The sequence below is a fragment of the Macaca thibetana genome, chromosome 14 (genome assembly GCF_024542745.1).
Source record: "Macaca thibetana thibetana isolate TM-01 chromosome 14, ASM2454274v1, whole genome shotgun sequence".
NCBI lineage: Eukaryota > Metazoa > Chordata > Mammalia > Primates > Cercopithecidae > Macaca > Macaca thibetana.
In genome coordinates this window covers 63,160,669-63,173,036 of record NC_065591.1, presented here as the reverse complement: position 1 = coordinate 63,173,036, position 12,368 = coordinate 63,160,669, and the positions used below count along the sequence as shown (strand labels likewise).

Here is a 12,368-nt window from a genome sequence, read left to right as displayed (position 1 = left end):
CAGTACCTCTGAATGAGAGTCCTTCCACTTCCAGTCACAGGGCAAGACCAAGTTACTCCCAAAAGAGCAAGGCCAGACTCTGGTCAGGTAGGAACAGCGTTCGCTCACTAAATACCTACTGCTTGGCTCCAGGTAAGGTTGGGACTCAGGAAAACAGGCATATAGAGAACAACTGGGATCGGCGGGGCTCCCCCAACCCTAACCCCGGTCCTCCTGAGTGCAGAGGGCCTTCGGGCTGCAGCCCGAGTGTGAGTCTGGATTAGCATGGATCTTCCAGGGAGAGAGCTTTCGGAGGCCCCAGACACCGCCCCTCTAACCCCGACAAGTGTCACAACTGCCAGAGCAGAGGGAGTGACTTTTCCAGCTCAGAAGCCCTCTCCCCTCATGCACTTCTCAACACCCCCCGCAACTTCTGAGGACACCCCACCTGAGTCCTATCTCCCAGCTCTGAGCTTTTCCACTTTAGAGATACTTCTCTTGGAGCCCAGGACCCTCTGACCTCAGGGGTCCCTCTCGGCTCCCGAGAGGCGGTACAGCCGCCGGGAAGCCACCCTCGCCGAGCCTCCACCGGCTCGCAGTGGCCCCGTCCGCGCCCCGCCCGGCCGGCCGCGCCCGCCCTACTTGGACTGAGCCTAGAAGCTCCCGCCCGCGGCCCCCGCCAGCAAACTCATGGGCCGGCGCCCGCGCCCGCGCCGAGTCCTGGGCCGGCCGGGCTCCCGTTCCCCAGACCCCTACCCACCAGCCCCGGCCGGGCCTCACCTGGTGCCCTCCCCGAGGCGGGGGAGCTGGGGGCGGCGGCAGCAGCTCCGGGCTCGAGAAGGAAGTGAGAGCGGGAGGCCGGAGGAAGTGGGGGGGGCGGACCGGCGGGGCGGGGCGGGGTGGGGCGGGGCCCGACCAGGAAGTCTGAGGGCCGGTCTCCCCCTCTTCAGCCCCGGCCCGCCCCCAGCCTCGCCCCCGGCCTAGTCCCGGGCTCGCCACTTTCCCCCTCCCAACCCGCTGCCCCTGCGGCCAGTAAGTCAGGCCTCCCAAGGTCTAGGTCTCTCTGCCTCCTCCTGGCCACCCCACCCCTGGAGGCCCTACTCTAGGCGGTAGGCGTTCCTCCTCTTCCCCCCATCCTGACCTCACCAGCCTCCGCGGGAAGATGCTGAGAAAGGCGCCCCTGGGCCTGGTGCCTTCAGCCAGCCCCGGTGCCTTCAGCCAGCCCCAGGGATAGAGTAGTGGCCGAGGCTGGGGCAGTCCCCACCCCTGCCCTGAGCGCTGGGGGAGTGCGAGGTGGTGGTGATTCAGCAGTGGGAAGGCCCCAGACCCCTGGGGAAGGTGGGGAGACTCGTAGGGGAAGAGGCGCTGGCGTCAGCACCCAAGGGAAAGACAAGATCAGCAGAGGCGCAGGCGGAGCCGCGGGGCCCAAAAACAGGATGTCGAGTAGTCGTTCAGCACCGTGCAGCTCCGTGCGGCGTGGCTCTGGGGAGGGGGCGGGGCGAACGGAGGACTTGGGGCTTCCCTCGCCCCCGCGCCCCCTGTTCTGCTGGGGCGCACCCAGGCCTGAGGTCCGGCTTGGGCCCTGGGGACCCGCGGGTGGGGGGGCTCATGGGCGCCCTCTGGTGCTTCAATTCCCTGGAGTTTTGACTTGAGAGTCAACGCCCGGAGCTTTGACTTGAGAATCCATATCCTTCGTTCAGCGCAAACTTTCTGAACGCCTACCACGTGGACAGAGCTCCGTGCTAGGTGCTGTGAAGAAACACGTTTAAGACAGGATCCCTGTCTTCCAGAAGCTTTTCAAATAAGAGGATTGATTCCAGGAATAAATAGCTTAACCTGAGCCTCAAATCTGTCTTTGGTAAAATAGAATAATTATATTTCACCCCATAATTTTGAAGATAACATGAGAATGGGTGTAAAAGACCTGTTGTCAATGCACATCTCAAACACTAAACAAGTATCTTTTAAAAATATACTCTGAGAACCTGGCACGTGGCATCTGCCTGTAATCACAGAGATGGTGAAACCCTGTCTCTGTAAACACAAACATATTTTTTGACAGAGTCTCACGATGTCACCCAGGCTGGGTGCAGTGGCATGATCTTGGCTCACTGCAAATGCTGCCTCCCAGGTTCAAGCGATTCTCCTGCCTCAGCCTTCCCAGTAGCTGGAATTACAGGCGTGCATCACCACACCAGGCTAATTTTTGTATTTTTAGTAGAGATGGGGTTTCACCATGTTGGCCAGGCTGGTCTCAAACTCCTGACCTCAAGTGATCCTCCCACCTTGGCCTCCCGAAGTGCTAGGATTATAGGCGTGAGCCACCGTACCTGGCCAGCTGCACATACATATATATATATTATTTTTTTTTGACATGGAGTCTTGCTCTGTCGCCCAGACTGGAGTGCAGTGGTGCCATTTTGGCTCACTGTAACCTCCGCTTCCCAGTTTCATACAATTCTCCTGCTTCAGTCTCTCGAGTAGCTGGGGTTACAGGTGCACGCCACCACACCCGGCTAATTTTCGTATTTTTAGTAGCCACGGGGTTTCACCTTGTTGGCCAGGCTGGTCTCGAACTACTGATCTCAGTTGTTCCGCCTGCCTCGGCCTCCCAAAGTGCTGGGATTACAGGTGTGAGCCACCATGCCCAGCCTACTTATATTTTTTATAAAAGAAATTTAATAGGAACCACATAAGTAATTTAAAACTGTCTAGTAATGACATTTCAAAAAAAGTGAAAAGAAACAAATGAAATGAATTTTAACAATATTTGGCTTAGCTCAACATAGCCAAAATATTATCTTTTTTTTGGAGATGGAGTCTCACTCTGTCACCAGGCTGGAGTGCAGTGACACAGTCTGGGCTCACTGCAACCTCCACCTCCTGGGTTCAAGTGATTCTCCTGCCTCAGCCTCCCAAGTAACCGGGATTACAGGCACGCGCCACCATGCCCGGCTAATTTTTGTATTTTTAGTGGAGATGGGTTTCACCATGTTGGCCAGGCTAGTCTTGAACTCCTGACCTCGTGGTCTGGCCGCCTCGGCCGCCCAAAGTGCCGGGATTACAGGCATGAGCCACCGCGCCCGGCCTCAAAATATTATCTTTTAGCATGGTAATCAACATAAAAAATTATTGGTTATAAAAATTGACTGGATATTTTACATTCTTTTCTTGTACCAAGTCTTTGAAATGTGGTGTGTATTTTATACTTACAATATATCTCAATTTGACTGGACACATTTCAAGTGGTCAATAGCATGTGTAGCTGGTGGCTACTGTATCACCTTCAAAAACAGATGCTTTATCAGATTCAGGCTGGTGAATGACTATGTGGATGAAGTCTTTCTCAAAGATCCTTCTCTAGAAGCCTCCCCTGACCTGCCAGGCAGTGTTTGGGTCTCTCCTCCTCTTTGGTCCGGTCCCTGTAGCCCTTCAGACAAATTTCTCTCTGTGGAGGATGTGAGAGCAGGAGGGACAAGGGGAAAATCTCATTCCCATCCATACTCCATTGGGACCACTTGGCATTGGGGTGCTTGGCATTTCATGAATAAAGAAAGGATTGTGAGCCCCATATATGACAGGATTCAGAGGAAGACCATACACTAAAGCAGCCTCTATGACACCATTAAAAATTATGTCCCAGAACAAAAGCTTTTTTTGTTGTTGTTTATTGTTCTTTTTTTTTTTAGATGGGAATCTCACTATGTTGCCTAGGCTGTCCTGCAACTCCTGGACTCGAGTCATCCTCCCACCTCAGCCTTTCAAGTAGCTAGGACTACAGGCACACACCACCACATCCAGCTCCAGAGCAAATGTTTTTGACATGTGTTCCTAGAATTCCCTTCCCAGGACTTAAGAGCAGGAAAAATAATGGAGCTATGGACTCTCTCCCCTTCAACCAGAAAAGGTTCACTTTTATCTGATTTATTTGCTGGTATTCTGCATAAAGAGTTTAATTTTGTTTTTAAGTTTCCTGCAAAAAATATTTGAAAATCAATTTAAGGACATATGGTAAGAGTAGGGAGCACATTAGGTGCAGCAGATTGAAAGACTGGATTGGCAGCCTGGGATCAGACTGCATTTCCTGAGCCTGTGAGTGTCTTGGGCTTGTCTAGTCCTGGTTTAGGAAGGAGAACCTGACCCAGCCTCAAAGATCTCATGGTCTGATGAAGTACAGGACTTTGCATATGAAGCTATCAGAGGAGGAGGAAAGAGCCCAAGGCTGGGCTTTAGAAAACTTTAAGTCTGTCCTGGTGCAGTGGCTCACGCCTGTAATCCCAGCACTTTGGGAGGCTGATGCAGGCAGATCACGGGGTCAGGAGATAGAGACTATCCTGGCCAACACGGTGAAACCCCGTCTCCACTAAAAATACAAAAATTAGCTGGGTGTGATGGTGCATGGCTGTAACCCCAGCTACTTGGGAGGCTGAGGCAGGAGAATCACTTGAACTAGGAGGCAGAGGTTGCAGTGAGCCAAAATCATGCCACTGCACTTCAGCCTGGCAACAAAGCGAGACTCCGTCTCAAAAAAAAAAAAAACAAAGAAAAACAAACAAGGCCGGGCACGGTGGCTCAAGCCTGTAATCCCAGCACTTTGGGAGGCTGAGACGGGTGGATCACGAGGTCAGGAGATTGAGACCATCCTGGCTAACACGGTGAAACCCCATCTCTACTAAAAAATACAAAAAACTAGCCGGGCGAGGTGGCGGGCGCCTGTAGTCCCAGCTACTCGGGAGGCTGAGGCAGGAGAATGGCGTGAACCCGGGAGGAGGAGCTTGCAGTGAGCTGAGATCCCGCCACTGCAGTCCAGCCTGGGCGACAGAGCGAGACTCCGTCTCAAAAAAAAAAAAACAACAAAAAAACAAAAACAAAAAAACAACAACAAAAAACAACTTGAAGTCTGTCTTGGCTCAGACAGACAGGCTGAGATTTTAGGCTAGGCCCCACCCTTCTCTGTGTCTCAAACTCTTCCACTGGAAAACAGAAGTTGAACTAGATGACACCTTTGAGGTCTGATCTTCTATGATACACTCTTCACAATAATAATTAAGGTTTATGCATATAGCATGTTGTTCCTACTTCTTTAATACCATTTAGGTCATCATGCTTTGTGCTCTAGTAAATTGCATCTGTGCCTAATATCTGTCTTCCCCACTGACTATAAGTCCTTTGAGGTTTCGTCTGATTCATTTCTGTGTCGACCCACTAGGCCTGACAGAGGCAGGCCTGAGCACACATTTGCCTTCACTAAACATCCATAGAGTTAAATTGCTTTAATAAAGTACTAATATGTGTAGAACGATCAGACTCCAGGTAACTTGGAAACACTTTTGTGGCACAGGTATAGGAAGGGCCAGAGGAAAGGGAAGCAGATGGACAGGTGGAGCTGTCTGTAAAGGCGTCTTGAAGGAGGAGAAATGCTGACTTGAAGAGGGTAGGAAGAAGGCACAATCCCAAATGGGCTGTTTCTTTTTTCTACTCTCTCACTAGCTTTCCCTGAATAAGTGAGTTCTTGGTAGGTGGGGTGCATGTATGCTTACAAGCAGCTGAGGGACAAGGACATTGAACCTGGACATTTAGAAGTGAGATAACATGAAAGCACTTGGTGGGGTAGAATAGAGATCACAGACAGGTTTTGGAGACAGATTAGGATGGTTGTTAACACAGTATGGCCTTTGATTAGTCACATGAGATCTCCCATATGCATAAATATTCAATGCATTTTTATTGAAAATCTTCTTGGTGCCAGACATAGTGTTACATGCCAATGATGAAGTAGAGAAAACTGCCCTGATATAACTGGCAAGGGAGATAGACCTTAAACAGGTAATCATACAAAAGTACAGCTTGCTGGTGGGCATGGTGGTGTTTGTCTCCAGTTCTAGTTACTCAGGGGGATAAGGCCAGAAGATTGCTTGAGCCCAAGAATTTCAGACCAGCCTGGGCAACATAGCAAGATCCTTTCTCCAGAAAAAAAAGTACAGAGTGCTGTAAGAGCATATAACAGAGCCAACTTCTCAGTCTTAGTTTCATTTTAAAATGAGAATGGTTGGGCGTGGTTGCTCATGCCTGTATTCCTAACATTTTGAGAGGCCAAGGTGGGACGATCACTTGATCCCAGGAATTTGTAACCAGCCTAGGCAATCATAGCAAACCTCATCTCCACACACACACACAAATTAGCTGGGCATAGTGGCACATGCCTGTAGTCCCAGTTACTTGCTAGGCTGAGGTGGGCGGATCACTTGAGCCTAGGTGTTTGAGGTTGCAGAGAGCTATGATCGTGCCACTGTACTCCAGTCTGGGTGACAGAGTGAGATCCTGTCTCTAAAAACCAACAAATAAAAAACAATAAAATGGGACTGGCAAGTGCTGCATGAGATTGTGAGGATTAAATGACATAATGCATGTGGAGCCCTCGTAAATTGCCCGAGGGTAGAGCAAATAAACATTAGTTAATTTCTCTACACTCCCTTGATGTTTTCAGGTATCCCCCACCTTGGTTAATTCTTCCCTCTCAATGTCAAAGTGCTGAAGCTGACTAGTTTCCCTGAAAGAGAGAGGAGGGGACAGAGAGTGAGAGGAGAAAGGACCTGAACTAATCTCACCAGTGCCCTGAGGATTCCAAAGGGGTCTTCCCAGCCTATTCCTCACTGAACTCCAGCTCCTGGAGTTCACCAGTGATCCACAGGGGTCTTGGCTTAGCTCCAGTCCCAGCCCCTTTAGGTTACCCTTAAATCTGAATTCTCTTTTGCCTCTGCTGTGGCTCCAAGGCACTCAGGCTTCTTGGGGCTCCTCTTGATCCTTTGGTCTTCCCTCTCTCAGCTGGCCTCAGGAGTAGAACAGTTTCCTCTTCATTACTCCTTTTTTTTTTTTGAGACAGAGTCACCAGGCTGGAGTGCAGTGGCACGATCTCTGCTCACTGCAACCTCCGCCTCCTGGGTTGAAGCAATTCCCCTGCCTCAGCCTCCTGAGTAGCTGGAATTACAGGCATACACCACCATGGCCAGCTAACTTTTTCTATTTTTAGTAGAGATGGGGTTTCACCATGTTGGCCAGGCCAGTTTCGAACTCCTGACCTCAGGTGATCTGCCCACCTCGGCCTCCCAAAGTGCTGGGATTACAGGCGTGAGCCACGGTGCGTGGCCTTTATTTTATTTTTTATTTCTTGAGATGGAGTTTTGGCCTGTAGCCCAGGTTGGAGTGAGTGCAATGGCACGATCTCAGCTCACTGCAGGCTCCGCCTCCTGGGTTCCAATGATCCTCCTACCTCAACCTCCTGAGAAGCTGAGATTACACTTGCCTGCCACTGCGCCTGGCTAATTTTTTGTATTTTAGTAGAGATGGGGTTTCACCATGTTGGCAAGGCTGGTCTTGAACTCCTAACCTCAAGTGATCCACCTGCTTCGGCCTCCCAAAGTGCTGGGATTACAGGGGTGAGCCCCTGCGACTGGCCTCCTTTTCATTACTCCTCTTTATTGCTGCCCCCCAAAACCAGTCCAATATCCCATTTCGTGGGCTTTGATGGGCCAGAAAGGAGACAGCAGAAAGAACTAAAATGAGGTTACAAATTAAACAAAGTTCTAGAGTCGCAATCTCCGATCTTTTTTTCTTTTTTCTTTTTTTTGGAAATGGAGTCATGCTCTGTCTCCCAGGCTGGAGTGCAGTGGCACAATCTCGGCTCACTGAAACCTCCACCTCCCAGGTTCAAGCCATTCTCCTGCCTCAGCCTCCCAAGTAGCTGGGACTACAGGCAAGCACCACCATGCCCGGCTAATTTTTGTATTTTTAGTAGAGACGGGGGTTTCACCATGTTCGCCAGGCTGGTCTCGAACTCCTGACCTCAAGTGATCTGCCTGCCTCAGTCTCCGAAAGTGCTGGGATTACAGGCATGAGCCACCACGCTTGGCCGAACTTTTGTTCTTGACTCCCTCAAGGAACTAAATGGATGAAAGGAGTGGGGACAATGGCCATGCCCTATCTTCCAAGAGGGTCCCTTCTCCCAGGCAGGCAGGACAATAGTTGTCCTGTTTGCCTCCAGGACAGCTTTGCACCTTTGAGGTTTTCCAAGCCAGGTGGTGGTACCCAATCATCTGGCATAATCCCCCCACTGGGAAAGTTCTCCATCCTCAGTCCTGGTATTCTAAGAGCAACCCAACTATACATGCCCAGTTGATTCGGGATTCCCTGTTGCCTCCCTTCTTTCTCCCCAATTCTCATCTTTGCCATTTACTTGCTGTGTGATCCTAGGGAAGTTGCTGAATAATAAGAAATAATGTTAAGAAAACAACTTAGATATGTTTTACATATGCTTTACATGTATTAACTCAATAAATATAATAACAAGTCTATAAGGCAGGTAATATTATTTCCATTTTACAGATAAGAATACTCACAGATAGGCTGGGTGAGGTGGCTAACACCTGTAATCCCAGCACTTTGGGAGGCCGAGACAGGCAGATCACCTGAGGTCAGGAGTTCGAGACCAGCCTGACCAATATGGTGACATCTTGTCTCTACTAAAAAAAAAAAAAAAAAAAAATACAAAAATTAGCCGGGCATGGTGGTGTGCACCTGTAATTCCAGCGACTTGGAGGCTGAGGCAGGAGAATCCACTTAAACCACGGAGGTGGAGGTTGCAATGAGCCGAGATCACACCACTTCACTCCAGCCCGGGTGACAGAGCAAGACTCTGTCTAAAAAAAAAAAAAAAGAAAAAAGAATTCTCACAGATAGGAAAATTGAACGTGTCAGATTTAATTTCCTTTGTAAGATGAATCTAAATTGTGTTACACCTCAGGATTGCTGTGGATATTCATTATAGGAGATAACATGTAAGCTCCATGAGGGCAACAAGGGTTGCTTATTTTATTTAGTGCTATATTCCTAGTGCCTAGAACAGTGCCTGGTATGGAAATACTTTGCTTAGTAAATATTGGTTGAATGAATGATTGAATGTAGCATGTTTAGCATAATACCTGGCACACAATAGTACCTTCTAAAACCACAGCTATTGTTTAACCTTGATCTCTCTTGCCTCCTCACCTGGCCATCTAATTAATCACCACATATTTCTCAAATCTGAACCCTTTTCTATTCCCATCATGATTGTCCAAATTAGAATTCAGGTCTTGCCCAAGGTCACACAGCTAACATGAAGGTGAGCTGGGTTATCAGCACAGGTCTGTCAGACCATGTCACTTGTTTCTAGCTTCTACCTTCTCCAATCCTTTCTTAACACTATTGCCAGAATAATTTCTGCAAATCACAGTTACCTGATCTTGGCATAATGCTTTAATGGCTCTGAAATTCCTTGCAGAATAAGAGCCAGCAGTTTTTGAGCACATTACGAGAAGGACTGTGCTAATTGTTTTACTTATTAACTCATCTAAGCCTTACAAAATCCTACTTTTTTTCAGATGGAGGAATCGGAGGGCAGAGAGATTGAGTAACTGGCCCAGAGTCACACAGCATTGCTTGGATGTGAATCTAGGCAGTCTGATCCCAGAACCCCACTTCTCACCCACACTCCCCAATCTGTGAGTCTGCACAGCCTTCCTGACTGCTTTAGACTGTTACTTGTCCTTCCTCTGTGCTCCCTCACCTATTCCTGTACCAATCCCTCTCAAAACATATTGACATGTGCTAATTATCTACACACACACACACACACACACACTCACCCCATTTTTTTCCCCATAAAAATGGAGCTTTTTGAGAGTAGCAACTAAGTTGTTGCAAATAGGTGCTCAGTAGGTGTTAAATGAATGAATGAACATTGCAAGCAAGATTCCAGAACTGACTGTGGATAAGGAGATGATTCTCTGTGTGAAACTAGCTTAGGAAGAGTTGTTGCTAGAAGCTAAGGTCTCTTATTTTCTACCCAGCCAGACCTTGGGCAATTTCTCAGCGATAGCGATACTTTCCATTTTTGGACACCAGGGAGCGCTACTAATAACGCAACGCAAACTAGGGGATTCCTAAACTTTTCTGAGCAGATTTTGGACTCTCAATTATTATTTCTAGCAAAGTCTCCCTCATTCTCCGAATGAAAGCTGTTGGTAACCAGAAACCCTGTGGTGTGAAGAAAGGATAGTTAGGCTGCTGTACAGAACACACATCATTAATTTATTCACTTAGCAAAACGTTTATTGAGTACCAGCTATGTAATGGGCAACCTAGACTGTGAAAATATAAAGATGAATAAAATGCAACCCTTGATGAGCTCAGAGGCTAATGTAGAAGATACATACTTATTAAATAATCATAATTCAGCTGCGCATGGTGGCATGTGCCTGTAGTCGCAGCTACTCGGGAGACTGAGGTGAGAGGATCGCTTGAGCCCGGGAGTTCAAAGTTGCAGTGAACTATAGTTGCACCACTGCACTTTAGCCTGGGCAACAGAGTGAGAACCTGTCTCTAAAAATAAATAAATAAATAAAAATAATATTCCTATTCAAAAAATAAAACTCACTTGAGCCCAGGAGGTTAAGGCTGCAGTAAGCCATGGTCGTACCACTGCACTCCAGCCTGGGTAACAAAGACCCTATCTCAAAAAAAAAAAAAAAAAAAAAAAAAAAAAAAAAAAAAATCATAACCCAGTTACATAAGTTTACTCTAAGGTATAGAGGAAGACTGAAGAGACAGGGCAAGTCAGGCAAGGTGCTAAAGCGGGGTGGAGCTTTTGAGTTTTTCTAAAAATCATAACCTTTGATTTATGATAAGGTATCATCATTGGTCAGGGCATGGATGCTTTTATTTAACTTGAGCTGAGACTTGAAGGATGGGGAAGGAATCCCAAAGAAGAAAGCAAGCTTGGCTCTCACCTGCCACTTTATCTCCTCAGCCTCAGTTTCTTTATTTTATTTTTTATTTTTATTTATTTTTTTTTGAGACGGAGTCTCACTCTGTCGCCCAGGCTGGAGTGCAGTGGCCGGATCTCAGCTCACTGCAAACTCCGCCTTCCGGGTTCACGCCATTCTCCTGCCTCAGCCTCCCCAGTAGCTGGGACTACAGACGCCCGCCACCTCGCCCGGCTAGTTTTTTTTGTATTTTTTAGTAGAGACGGGGTTTCACCGTGTTAGCCAGGATGGTCTCAATCTCCTGACCTCGTGATCCATCCGTCTCGGCCTCCCAAAGTGCTGGGATTACAGGCTTGAGCCACCGCGCCCGGCCCAGTTTCTTAATCTATAAAATGAGTAAAGTAGTCCCCTCTTATCCATGGAGAATATATTCCAAGACCTCCAGTGGATGCGTGAAACTGCAGATAGTATCAAACTGTTTATATATTGTTTTCCTATACACATACCTATGATAAAGCTTAATTTATAAATTGCACACAGTAAGAGATGAACAAAAATAGTTAATAATAAAATAGATTGGCCGGGCGCGGTGGCTCAAGCCTGTAATCCTAGCACTTTGGGAGGCCGAGACGGGCGGATCACAAGGTCAGCAGATCGAGACCATCCTGGTTAACACGGTGAAACCCTGTCTCTACTAAAAAAAAATACAAAAAACTAGCCGGGCGAGGTGGCGGGCGCCTGTAGTCCCAGCTACTCGGGAGGCTGAGCCAGGAGAATGGCGTAAACCCGGGAGGCGGAGCTTGCAGTGAGCTGAGATCTGGCCACTGCACTCCAGCCCGGGCGACAGAGCTAGACTCCGTCTCAAAAAAAAAAAAAAAAAAAAAAAAAAAAAGATCAATTGTGGTCTCTCTCTTTCCTGCCTCTCTCTGTCAAAATATCTTATTGTACTATACTCACTTTTTTTTTTTTTTTTTTTTGAGGTGGAGTCTCGCTCTGTCACCCAGGCTGGAATGCAGTGGTGCAATCTTGGCTCTCTGCAACCTCTGCCTCCTGGGTTCAAGCGATTCTCCTGCCTCAGCCTCCTGAGTAGCTGCAATTACAGGCGCGTGCCACCGCACCCTGCTGATTTTTATATTTTTAGTAGAGACCGGGTTTCACCATGTTGGCCAGGCTGGTCTTGAACTCCTGACCTCAGGTGATCCACCCACCTTGGTCTCCCAAAGTGCTGGGATTACAGGCTTCAGCCACTGCACCCGACCCCATACTCACTTATTTTTGGACAGAAGTTGACCTCAGGTCAACCTGGGGACCACCGTGTAGCCGCTGTTTTATCTAGCAGAGCTTCTTTGAGGAAGAGATGAGATAATACATGTGAAAACTCTTGCAAATAGTGGAATAGAGGCATAAGAATTAGTTAATCCAATTTGATTTAGCCAACAACTTCAGAACATCTAAGCAAGGCCCTAAGATTAATGCAAGGGAGATACACTGCATAGGTATAAAAAGAGAGATGGGAGAAAGCTCTCTGTTTCCTCCTAAGGCTTACAATATGGTGAGGGGTCCTTTTTTTTCTTTCTTCTTTTTTTT

The 12,368-nt window shown here is 48.0% G+C and overlaps 1 protein-coding gene across 1 annotated transcript in view; it reads right to left on the bottom strand.

Moving 5' to 3' along the window:
* Positions 1 to 12,368, bottom strand: part of RHOG (ras homolog family member G) — a 1,041,648-nt gene that overhangs the window by 13,696 nt on the left and 1,015,584 nt on the right. The window contains exon 2 of the mRNA XM_050756544.1: positions 760 to 831. The gene's annotated coding sequence lies outside the window, so the exon portion shown is untranslated. The remainder of the gene's footprint in view (positions 1 to 759; positions 832 to 12,368) is intronic.